The sequence below is a fragment of the Chiloscyllium plagiosum genome, chromosome 24 (genome assembly GCF_004010195.1).
Source record: "Chiloscyllium plagiosum isolate BGI_BamShark_2017 chromosome 24, ASM401019v2, whole genome shotgun sequence".
NCBI classification, from domain to species: Eukaryota; Metazoa; Chordata; class Chondrichthyes; order Orectolobiformes; family Hemiscylliidae; genus Chiloscyllium; species Chiloscyllium plagiosum.
This window is the reverse complement of record NC_057733.1, coordinates 9871818-9884769: the sequence shown is the minus strand read 5'-3', so window position 1 is coordinate 9884769 and position 12952 is coordinate 9871818.

The window sequence follows — 12952 nt, the reverse complement described above, 5'->3', positions numbered from 1 at the left end:
ACACACACACACAATAAACACATACATTACAGATACACACAACATACTCACAGTATACACACACACCACACACACATACCACATACTTGTACACCACACACACACAAACATGTACCATATACTTACACAGACATGCACACACTTTCTTTAGCTTACATTCCTCTACAATCAGAAAGAGACACCTTTCATAGTGTTCAGGAACTGTTCAGAATATATGCATGTCCAGGTATAAAGTGTCACAGGGTAAATCCTAGAACAGACAATCAGGATCCTCAAGTATGACTTCCACAGCCTACACCGCTATGGAGATGGCCTACAGTATTCAATTGAGGAGTGTGGGGAAACAATCATTGTGTCTCAGGAAAGAAGCTGAGGAGTAGAAGAAATAGATGGAGGAAATGCTTCAGAAGGAGAAGATTAGAAACTGCAAAGAAAACTACAACAAAAACACCCCTAAATGAAATAATTAATTCGAGCCACATTTCCCCTTTGACTAAAAGTCCCACACTCCTTAAGTTTCCCTCATCAATGACATCTTTGAATTGCATCTTTAAATAGTCATTTAGTTGTACAGAACTAGAGAATTTCTGAAAAAGACACATTTGTTGAATTTTTCAATTTTGCACTCATGACCCTTTGAGTCTGATCGGCCAAGGCATTACCCTAAGAAATAAAGCAGCTATCAATTTTCAGTAGTCTGTATCATTAAAACTGGCACAGTACATATACTCGTCCTTTCTGATTGCAAAGAGCAGGGCCCATTGAAGAGATACAGGGAGCACAAGTGTGCCATACTGCATGCTTGACTGACAATCCTAAATTGATTGTCCATGTAATTCTTCAACACTCAGGATTATACAGCAATCAGAAATACAAACAGGCCTAAGGCCACCATCTTTCCTCGTGAGAAATGTCCAGTTTACCTCAGATTATTCTGGTAAAGTATCTAAAACGTTTGCGTGACATTGCTTCACGTTGCTACTGTGCAGTTAGTAACACAAGTGCGACTGGTCACTCACCGGATGCTGCCATTAAGTCAAAAAGATGTCTGACCATCATGCAAATTAATAAAGTGGTATATGAATTACGGTGCTGATGTGATGCCAGCTGCACAACCCAAACGCTGGCAGATTGCATCAGATTTGATTAGAGATAAAGGGTCCTGAAGAAAGGTTACACCCATACTGTAGGCCATCTCCATAGCAGTGTAGGCTGTGGAGTCTAATCTAATAATCTAATCAAAACGTCGACCTCTCCATCTCCTGATGCTGCCTGGCTTGCTGTGTTCTTCCAGCCTCCTGCCTTGTCTAGATTGCATGAACCAGCATACCTCTTCAACTGTTCACAACATACAACTGCCTGACAATACCCAACCAGCACAAACTTAGAAAACTCTTGATACAGTAACCAATGTTATTTGTGATTCCAGGAAATAACATTTGATATGTAGCAATTCATGATAGTGCACAGCATATACTTAAACATTTTGAAATCCATTGTTCGTGCTTGAGTAATATGTCTTTTGTCAGATATATTTTATTTTATCCTTGTTTGAAACTAATACAAAATGAACATTATTAATAATTATTGTGAGAGACAATAGTTGTCGGGCTGATGGAGCTGTTACAAAGATAATATAAATACTATGGGCTAACCACACTCTTCTTCTGCATCCAGTTCATTCATTACCCAAAGTAGAACCTCTTTCTCCAATCCCAAGAGATTTGCCTTAATCATCTCTTGGCAAGGAATCTTACTGAATCTTTAATGAAAGTGGATATACTTTTTATAGTTGTAATAAAGGATTGGAAGTTGGGAGAAATTGAGAAGTAATAGCTCAGTGATGTTTGGGTTTTAAAAGCACATAGATGAGGAATGCCAGTTATAAGCAATATGTGTCGACTGCCTGGTCCATATAACACCTAGACCACAATGCATAAGCTTTCACCATTCGTTTCACAGGGATCCCTTTATCAGTGTCTGGCAGTTATCAATTACTTGTAACAACGATTAAAAATAAGCAACTAAACTGCAGGAGTGGGGAGGAATGAGTAACTATTCTGGGAGGTGCTAACGTGAATTAGATTCACAAAGTCATACAGCAGGGAAACAGATGCTTTGGTCTGACCAGACCATGCCGAACATAATCCCAAATTAAACCAGTCCCACCTGCCTGCTCCTGGCCCATATCCTTCAAACCTTTTGTATGGACAGTGTTCCATTTTAAATTAGAGGAGGCTGGAATTATTTGGAACAAGAAGGGGATGGGAGAGAGAGACATAGACAGCACTATGTGGAAGAAACTAATGAATGTGTTACCACCGATCATCATAAACTTTAATGTCATTAATGTCCTTCAAGGAAAGAAATCTGCCATCCTTACCTAGGTCTGGCCTACATGTGGCTCTGTGAGTCCAGATGCACAGCAATGTGGTTACCTGTTAACAACCTTTGGGCTATTAGGGGAATAAGTGCGAGCCTAGCATGAATGAATAAAACATGATTAATGAAATTACAGTATCAGACCAGGAATGGACAGAAGGAGATTGTGATCCAAGGGATAGGTCAGAGAATGGTACCTGATTTCAGTGAAAGAGACAAAGTCCACCAATACAGTTTGGGAGATAAAGGTTGCTGTTACATATGTACCTTGCCTTTAAAAGTTTTTATCTTACAGAACTCCATATGCTGCATGCATACACATAGTGACTCTCCCTGCAGTTAGTCTGCTGTGGGACTGCAGGCTGCACATACAGAAACCAAATGTTTGCTAGGACGTCCACTTCACAACATTTAATCAGGTTCCCTGTTTTAAACAAACTAGCACATGAAGATCATCAGACCCTGATCAGTGATCGATTCTGAGGCTGTTATCATTAAGACGACAGGTGTCAGCATGAACTGAGGGAGAGACAGGAAGAAAAGTGACATCATGATTCAGAGTTACTAAGACTTCGTCGACAGCACCTTCCGAACCATGCACCTACAATACCTGGAAGAACAAGAGCAGCTGATATTAGGCAATGCTAATACCAACAAGGCCCCCTTCATGCCACGCACCACCCTGATTTGGAACTATATCGCCATTCCATTACTGTCACTGGATCAAAATCCTGGAACTCCATCCCGAACAGAACCACGGGTGTGCCTGCACTCCAAGTACTGCAAAAGTTTCAGAAGGAAGATCACCACCATCTTCTGAAGGGCAAATAGAGATGGAGAATAAATGCTAGAATTACCAGTGGCACCCACGTCCTGTGAGCAAACTAAAGAAGAGATGCAGGGACAAGAATATCAATGCATTCAAAAGATATTAAGACAGTAAGAGAGGCCCTGCTTTTCCAGAGTTGTCCTCCGTGGTGCTAATGACAGAAGTGGGAGAAAATACTATTTGTTGCCCATTGACTGCACAAAAACCAACTGAGTATCCCAACAAGCAAAAGAGTTAGAATATGCTTGCTTCGGGTTTTGGGGAAAGAGACCAAGACAGAAAAAAATAAAGAACAGTATCACTGGGCTTTTTGACACAGTGAAAATTTTCTACCACTGAGCCAGGAAGCCTGAGTCCAAGTCCCACCTCTTCCGGAAGTGTGCAATAATGTCTCGGAACAGGTTGGTTCGGAAAATATTTGCAGCAGAATCACTGACCAAAATAAATCAGAGTGCCAAGTTAGAGGACTTCTCTGATACACTCAAAAACAGGTTGGGTGGGAAAGGAAGTATCAGACTGACTCTATGGTGCAGGGAATGTGTGGGATACAGTGGTCAGTTTTCAGCACAATGGGAACCAGGGAATAGAGACTCTATTTGAAGGACGCAGGACATTGGTGAGGCCACTTTGCAAATACTGCATTGAGTTCTGGTCTCCCTGTTATTGCTGAAAAATGTGTTGCTGGAAAAGCGCAGCAGGTCAGGCAGCATCCAAGGAGCAGGAGAATCGACATTTCGGGCATAAGTCCTTCTTCAGGCTTATGCCCGAAACGTCGATTCTCCTGCTCCTTGGATGCTGCCTGACCTGCTGCGCTTTCCCAGCAACATATTTTTCAGCTCTGATCTCCAGCATCTGAAGTCCTCACTTTCTCCCCTCCCAGTTATTGGAAAAGTGTTGTTAAACTTGAAAAGGTGCAGAAAAGATTTACAAGAATGTTGCCGGGTTGGAGGGTTTGAGCTATAGGGAGAGGATGAATAGGCTGGGGCTATTTGCCCTGGAGCATCGGAGCTGAGGGTTGACCTTACAGAGGTTTATAAAATCATGTGGGGCATAGATGGGGTAAATTGACAAAGTATTTTTCCCAGGTTGGGGAATCCAAAAGGAGAGGCATGATTTTAAGGTGAGAGGGGAAAGATTTAAAAAGGATCTCAGGGCTAATCTTTTCCCATAGAGAGTGGTGAGTGTATGGAATGAGCTGCCAGAGGAAGTGGTGGAGGCTGGTACAAATACAGCATTTAAAAGGCATCTAGATGGGTATATGAATAGGACGGTTTAAAAGGATATGGACCAAGTGCTTGCAAATGGGACTAGATTAATTTAGGATATCTGGTCGGCATGGACAAGTTGGACCAAAGGGTCCGTTTTTGTGCTGTACATCTCTATGACACGAGAGGAGCAATTATCATCACAATGTTGACATTGTAGAGAGAAGCATGAAAGCTGGTGTCAGGTTGGAACTTAAGGATAGGGCTATGGAGGAACAGGCTCTCAGCATGAGTCTAAGAAATCATGTAATAGTGAAGTAAAGAAGGCGAGTTCATGTGTGAATCTCTGAAGTAGTCCTACTATTCATAATTATAATCTCTATACATAAAATGTTCTTAGAATTCAACTTGCAGTAGCTTCATCTGAAAAACAATTATTTTGTTGATTCATTCATAGGATTAAGGCGTGGCTGGCTAGACCAGAAGGCAATTACAAGTCAACCACATTACTGTGAGCCTGGAGGCATACCTAGGCCAGACCAGGTAAGGATGGCAGATTTCCTTCCCTAAAGGACATTAGTGAACCAGGTGGAGTTTCCTGATAATCAATAACGCATTCATGGTCATCATTAGACTTTTAATTCCAGATTTTTATCAAATTCAAATTCCACCATCTGCCATGTTGGGACTGGAAACTGGCAAAACAGAGGCCACAAGTAGCAGAACCAGTTAGTGCAGGAGCCTCTGCTGTTATCAAGTCAGCACTAAATGCTCAGGATGAATTACATTCAGTTACATCCTGAAGAAATTCTGATGAGCTTGATCATGAATCCACGTTGATTTCTATGATTTAGTATCTTTAGATTTCGGTACATCCCCCTGAGTTTCTTCAAATCCTGACACAGCAGATGGCGGAGATAAACAGTAATGACGAGAATGAATCCATTGTTGATTGTTGGGAAAACTCAGCCGCTTCACTAATGTCCTTTAGGGAAGGAAACCGCCATGCTTATCTAGTCTGGCCTACATGTGACTCCAGACCCACAGCACTGGGGTTGATTCTTAACTGCCCTCTGGGCAATTAGGGATGGGCAATAAATGCTGGCCCAACCAGTGAAGCTCTCATCCTGTGAATGATTAAAAAGCACACTTTCTCTATATGAAACAGATTTAGTGAGCAGAATTAAGGAGAACCTCAAAGCATTTTATTCTTATATAAGAAGCAACCGGGTAACTACAGAAAGGATTGGTCCACTAAAGGATAACGAAGGAAGGCTGTGTGTCGAACCTGAGCGAATGGGTGAGATTCTGAATGATTACTTAGCATCAGTGTTCACTGAGGAGAGGAACATGATGAATGTTGCGATTAGAAATAGAAGTTTGATTAGTCTGGATCATGTTGACATAAGTAGGAAAGATTGTTCGGTAGGCTAGAGGTTATTAAGGTGAACAAATCCCCAGGACTGGATGGGATCTATCCCAGGTTGCTGAGGGAGGCGAGAGAGGAAATAGCTGGGGCCCTGACAGATATCTTTGTGGCATCCTTAAATACAGGTGAGGTGCCAGAGGACTGGAGGGTTGCTCATGTTGTGCCCCTGTAAAAGAAGGATGGTAGGGATATTCTGGGTAACTACAGACCAGTGAGCCTGACGTCAGTGGTGAGAAAGTTGCTGGAGAAGGTACTGAGGGATAGGATCTATTTATATTTAGAAAAGAATGGGCTTATCAGTGATAGGCAACATGGTTTTGTGGGGGGGAGATCATGCCTTACCAACTTAATAGAGTTCTTCGAGTAAGTGACCAAGTTGATAGATGAAGGAAAGTGTGTTGATGTCATATACATGGACTTTAGTAAGGCGTTTGATTAAGGTTCCCCATGGTAGACAAATGGAGAATGTGAAGTCACATGGTGTTCTAGCTAGGTGGATAAAGAATTGGCTGAGCAACAGGAGACAGAGAGTAGTAGTTGAAGGGAGTTTCTCGAAATGGAGAAAGGTGACCAGTGGTGTTCCACAGGGGTCAGTATTGGGGCCATTGTTGTTTGTAATATACATAAATGATCTGGAAGAGGGCACTATTGGTATGATCAGCAAGTTTGCAGATGACATGAAGATTGGTGGAGTTGCAGAAAGCATAAGGGACTGTCAAAGAATACAGGAGGATATAGACAGACAGACTGGACAGTTGGGCGGAAAAGTGGCAGATGGTTTTCAATCCAGAAAAATATGAGGTAATTTAGGCATTTAGGCAAGACTAGTTCTAGAGCGAATTATACAATGAACGGAAGAGCCTTGGGAAAAGTTGATGGGCAGAGAGATCTGGGAGTGCAAGTCCATTGTACCCTGAAGGTTGCTGCACAGGTAGATAGAGTGGTCAAGAAGGCATATAGTATACATTGAATATAAGAGCTGGCAGGTTATGTTAAAATTGTACAAGACATTGGTTGGGCCGCATTTAGAATACTGTGTGTAGTTCTGGTCGCCACATTACCAAAAGGATGTGGAGAGGGTGCAGAGAAGGTTTACGAGGATGTTGTCTGATATGGAAGGTACTAGCTATGAAGAGAGGTTGCGTAGGTTAGGTTTATTTTTAATTAGGAAAAAGGAGATGGTAGGGGGGGACCCGATTGAGGTTTATAAAATCATGAAGCGTATAGACAGGGTGGATAGAGACAAGCTTTTTCCCAGGGTGAAGGATTCAACAACAAGAGGTCACGCTTTCAAGGTGAGAGGTGGAACGTTTAAGGGGGATACACGCGGCAAGTACTTCACACAGAGGGTGGTGGGCGTTTGGAACGAATTGCCAACAGAAGTGGTAGAGGCAGGCACGGTAGATTCATTTAAGATGCGTCTGGACAGATGCAGGAGTAAGTGGGGAGCAGAGGGATACAGATGCTTAGGACAGGTTTAGACAGTATATTTGGATCGGCTCAGGCTTGGAGGGCCAAAGACCCTGTTCCTGGGCTGTAAATTTTCTTTGTTCTTTGATCAATGCCAAGCTACTTATTCTAAAATTCCCAGAATGATACTTCTACCTCTTTCCGAAAGTCTGAGTAACATTAGTGTTTGACTCTTTCTCATAAAATCCAGTGTGGAAGCAGGCCATTTGGCCCCACAGGTCCACACTGACCCTCCAAAGAGTATCCCACCTGGACTCATTCCGTTATGACTCTACATTTCCTCTGACTAACGTACCTAAGATACACACCCTGAACACTATGGCAATTTAGCATGGCGAACCCACCTAACCTGCACATCTTTGGGCGGAAACCAGACCATCCAGAGGAAATCCACACAGACACAGGGAGAATGTGCAAACTCCACACAGACAGTCACCCGAGGCTGGAATCGAACCGGGGTCCCTGGCAATGTGAGGCAGCAATGCTAACCACTGAGCCACCATGCCACCCTCTTGTGCATGTCACTGCATTCAAGTCAACTTTAAAAAGATGCTTTACTTTGATATACAACATCAGAGCATCTTTATTCCTGTTCAGGTCATTCTTTCAGCTGCCATATTCTAATTTTCAGGATCCTCTGTCTCTCAACTAGGGTTTAACCAAATTGACATTGGCATCCACACCACACTCCCTCTGCTGGATATATGCATAGCTACAAAATTAATTTATAAACATTGCACAACGACTGTGCCCAAGAAATATTGCAAAGAATCTCCACGACAACAATCCCTGCTTCTTGGGTGATTTATTTCAGTGATCAAATGGAAATTCTCCAAGAACTAATGTTCTAAATCTTCAGTCACTCTAAATGTGCTTGAAATTACTTGGCAATGTTTTCACATTAGTCTTCAAAGCATTATTCTCGAACATAATTCTTCGACTGGGAACACTACAGAAAGCTATAGTGGTCAATATTGATGGAAAAGTCATTAAAAATTTAACATGGACTGCCCCAGTGCTGCCGCTGGTTAAAACAGTGGCTGACTGAATCATTATTACCAGGAGGATTGTGGGTGTGATTCCAGATTACATTGAATTAAGCAGTCATAGAGTAATAGAGCTGTACAACATGGAAACAGACCCTTCGGTCCAACTCGTCTATGCCGACCAGATATCTCAACCTAATCTAGTCCCATTTGCCAGCACTAGGCCCATATCCCTCCAAACCCTTCATACTCATATACCCATCCAAATACCTTTTAAAACCACTTCCTCTGGCAGCTCATTCTATAAACACAGCACCCTCTGCATGAAAATGGCGCCCCTTAGGTCTCTTTTATATCTTTCCCCTTTCACCCTAAACCTATGCCCTCTAATTCAGGACTCCCCCACCCCAGGGAAAAGACTTTGTCTATTTATCCTATCCATGCCCCTTATGATTTTATAAACCTCTAGAAGGTAACCCCTCAGCCTCCAACGCTCCAGGGAAAAAAGCCCCAGCCTGTTCAGCCTCTCCCTATAGCTCAAATACTCCCACCCTGGCAACATTATGGTGAAGCTTTTTTGAACCCTTTCAAATTTCATAACATCTTTCTGAAAGGAAGGAGACCAGAATTACATGCAGAGAAACATAGAAAATAGTTGCGGGAACAGGCCTTTCAGCCCTTCAAACCACCATTCAATATGATCATGGCTGATCATGCAATCTCAGTATCCCACTCCCACATTCTCCATACCTCTTTGTCCCTTTAACCACAAGGGCCACGTCCAGCTTCCTCTTGAATACATCTAACGAACTGGCCCCAATAGCTTCCTGTGGGAGAGAATTCAACAGGTTCACAACTCTCTCAGTGAAGAAATTCTTCCTCATCTCAATCCTGAATGGCTTAGTCCTTAGACTGTGACCCCTAGTTCTAGACATCCACAACATCAGAAACATTCTTCCCACCTGTCCATTCCCATCAGGAATTTAAATGTTTCTGTAAGATGGGGAAAAGACAGGAAACTGGAGATGAGGATTATCAGATCAGCCATGATCTCATTGAATGGCAGAGCTGATTTGATGGGCTGAATGGCTGATGTCTTGCAGTCTTATTATGGAGTGCATAAGTAAATAATGCAACACTTTGATATGTTCAAATGAGTCCAAATGCAAGATCCCTCCGTTAATGCCAGATATTTCCCCACAAAGAGGATCAACCATCAAATTCTTATACACCACTTCAGGGAAATCTGAGCTTAATTCGAAGGGTATAGGACCTACTTTGTACATACTATTAGTCAATTGCATTTGCAGAGGCATTAGCAGCCTTCTGGAATCTTAACCATGGCCATTCTTTATACAGAAGCCGAGATGATGGTTTGGACCTCTATTTACAAGGCACTGACCATATTCAACAGCTGACCAAAAGATTTAATCCTGTGCCTTTTTCAATGATACTATGGAATATCCTCTGAACCAAACTCAGCATCCCAGTACTTCTGCTAAATTGTGCATTCACCCTATGCAATATGACCCATATGCAGAAAATGCAAAGAGTATGAACAAAGGGTGCCATAATGAAATGGTGCAGTCACTGACAAAAGGTCTGTTTGTGTTTTGATCAGAAGGCGAAAGGCTGATTCCTGTGGGAAGAAATAGGAGGAAGAGGAGCAGAAAAAGAATGGAAAGCAATCTGACCTGATTGGAGACACTCACTCATAGGATCCATCAAAGATTTAAATGCTGAGGCATGTTCCTGTCATTGGCAATGTGCCTTCCAGGGACCTGAGACTGTGAAGCTAATGACTAATATTCAAGGCAATTTCCAAAAGATAAATTTGTAATATGAAGGATCTGAATACTTGTACTTTCATGCTGTGTTTATCTATTGGCAAGATCTATTCTTTTCTCAACAGAAGAAGTTTAAGTTCATGGAAACCAAACTTTTAATATTGATTCAGGATCTTGTTGATGCACTGATCAGTGAATGTTCTCTGATTAACTTAAACTAGTGAGCTCCTGTGTCTGGAGAGATAAGGCAGATAAAGCACTCCACTCTCTACATCCCCAGCCAATGTTCTCGCATCAATTCATTTTTGGTATCCAGCTGAGGTTCACTACTGACAGCCAATACCACTTCATCATGACTCCTCTTCAGCTACACTCTGTAGGAGTCCATTGCACAGCCTGATGGGAAGGCCATGATGAAAGAAGACAAGTGAGCTGGCAAAGTCAGCAGGACCACCTTTTACAGATCCTGGATAAAACTGGCAGATGTTCTGAGCATTTCCTTGCTTGAGTATTGGATATGAAATCCCCCCAGCGTATACCCAAAATCCTTCAAAGACATCTGGTATTAAAGGCATTTAGTTTTCACACATGGCAGATTTTCACATTCCAAGTCTGACCAACCCACAGGATTTTCACGATGGAACTTAAAATTTTGTTCGCTTAAAAAACTTTAACTAATCCGAAACTTGTCCTCATTTAGTTTAATGTTGATAAGGCTTTATCTATTTTCGTGTTGAGCTCTTCGTCCATGGCTCGCTGGGTATTAGTGAACTCCCAAATATATATAATTCTGGAATGATGTGAACTTTCTTTTGATTGACATAAACATTTTGGTTATTGGTAGTCTGCTGTCGCTGTTGAAATGTGTGGCACTGGAAAAGCCCAGCAGGTCAGGCAGCATCTGAGGAGCAGGAGAATCCACATCTTGGGTATAAGCCCTTCACCAGGAATGTGGGGGGTGGTTGGATCTGGGATAAGGTGGGGGCAGGGGAGATTTGGAAACTGGTAAAGTTGACTTTGATGCCATGTGGTTGGAAGACGCCAAGGTGGAAATGAGGCGCCTTCTTCCTCCAGTTGACAGATGGCTAGGATTTGGCAGAGGAGGAGGAGGCCCAGGACTTGCATGTCCTTGGGGCAGTGGGAGGGAGAGTTGAAGTGATGGTCCACAGGGCGGTGAGGTTGTTGGGTGCGTATGTCCCAGTGATGTTCTCTGAAACATTCAGCAGATTGGTGTCCTGTCTCCCCAGTGTAGAGGAGACCACATTAAGAGCAATGGACACAGTAGATGAGATGTTTGGAGGTGCAGAAGAATCTCTGCTGGATGTGAAAGGATGCTTTGGGGCCTTGGATGGAGGTGAGAGGTGAGGTGTGGGAACAGGTTTGAGACCTCTTGCCGTGGCAGGGGAAGATGCTGGGAGAGGAAGATGGGTTGGAGGGGAGCGTAGACCTAACAAGGGAGTCACAGAGACAATGGCCCCTGTGGAATGCTGAAACGAGTGGGGAGGAAAATGTATCTCTGGTGATGGGGTCTGACTATGGTGGCGGAAATGGTGGAGGATAATGTGCTCTATCCGGAGGTTAGTGGGGTTGTAGATGAGGACCAGGGGGGTTCTATTCTTGTTGCGATGGGAGGGGTGGGGTTCAAGGGCAGAGGTGCAGGAAATGGAGGAGATGTGCTGGAGGGCATTGTTGACCACACTGGAGGGGAAATAGCGGTTCTTGAAGTAGGAGGATATATGGGATTTCCTGGAGTGGAATTGCTCCTCCTGGGAGCAGATACGGCTGAGGTGGAGGAATTGGGAGTAAGGGATAGCATTTTTACAGGGTGGCGGGGCAGCGGGGTGGGGGTAGTCCAGATAGCTGTGGGAGTCGGTGGGTTTGTAATAGATGTCCATGCTGAGTCGGTTGCCGGAGTTGGAAAGGTCCAGGAAGGGGAGGGAGGTGTCTGAGATGGTCCAGATGAACATGAGGTCAGGGTGGAAGGTGATTGTGAAGTTGATGAACTGTGCAACCTCCCCATGGGAGCACAAAGTGGTGCCAGTACAGTCATCAATGTAGTGGAGGAAAAGGTGGGGAATGGTGCCAGTTTAATGATGGACTGTATCACGTATCAGACGAAGTGGTAGGCATAGCTAGGGCCGATGGCTACCTTTTGATCTGGAGGAAGTGGGAGGGTTCGAAGGAGAAGTTGTTGAGGGTGAGGATCAGTTCTGCCAATCGAATGAGTGTGTCAGTGGAGGGGTATTGGATGGGTTGGCGGGAGAGGAAGAAAATGAGGGATTGGAGGCCTTTATCATGGCAGAATGATGTGTATATGGACTGGATGGCCATGGTGAAAATGAGGCATTGGGCGGGGTCACAGAAACGAAAGTCATGGAGGTGGTGGATGGTATGTGTGGTGTCCTGAATGTATGGGGAGAGATCCTGGACCAAGGGGAACAGGACTGTATTGAGATATGAGGAGATAAGTTTGGTGGGGCAGGAGAAGGCTGTGATAATAGGTCGAGGAGAAAGCTTGACCATGACCCCACCTCCCACCACCAAACCATCATCTCCCAGACCATCCAGAACCTCATCACCTCAGGGGATCTCCCATCCACCGCCTCCAACCTCATAGTCCCACAACATCACACCGCCCGTTTCTACTTCCTGCCCAAGATCCACAAACCTGACTGCCCCGGCCCAACCATTGTCTCAGCCTGCTCCTGCCCCACCGAACTCATCTCTGCATACCTCGACACGGTCCTGTCCCCCTTAGTCCAAGAACTCCCCACCTACGTTCGGGACACCACCCACGCCCTCCACCTCCTCCATGATTTTCGCTTCCCCAGTCCCCAACGCCTTATCTTCACCATGGACATCCA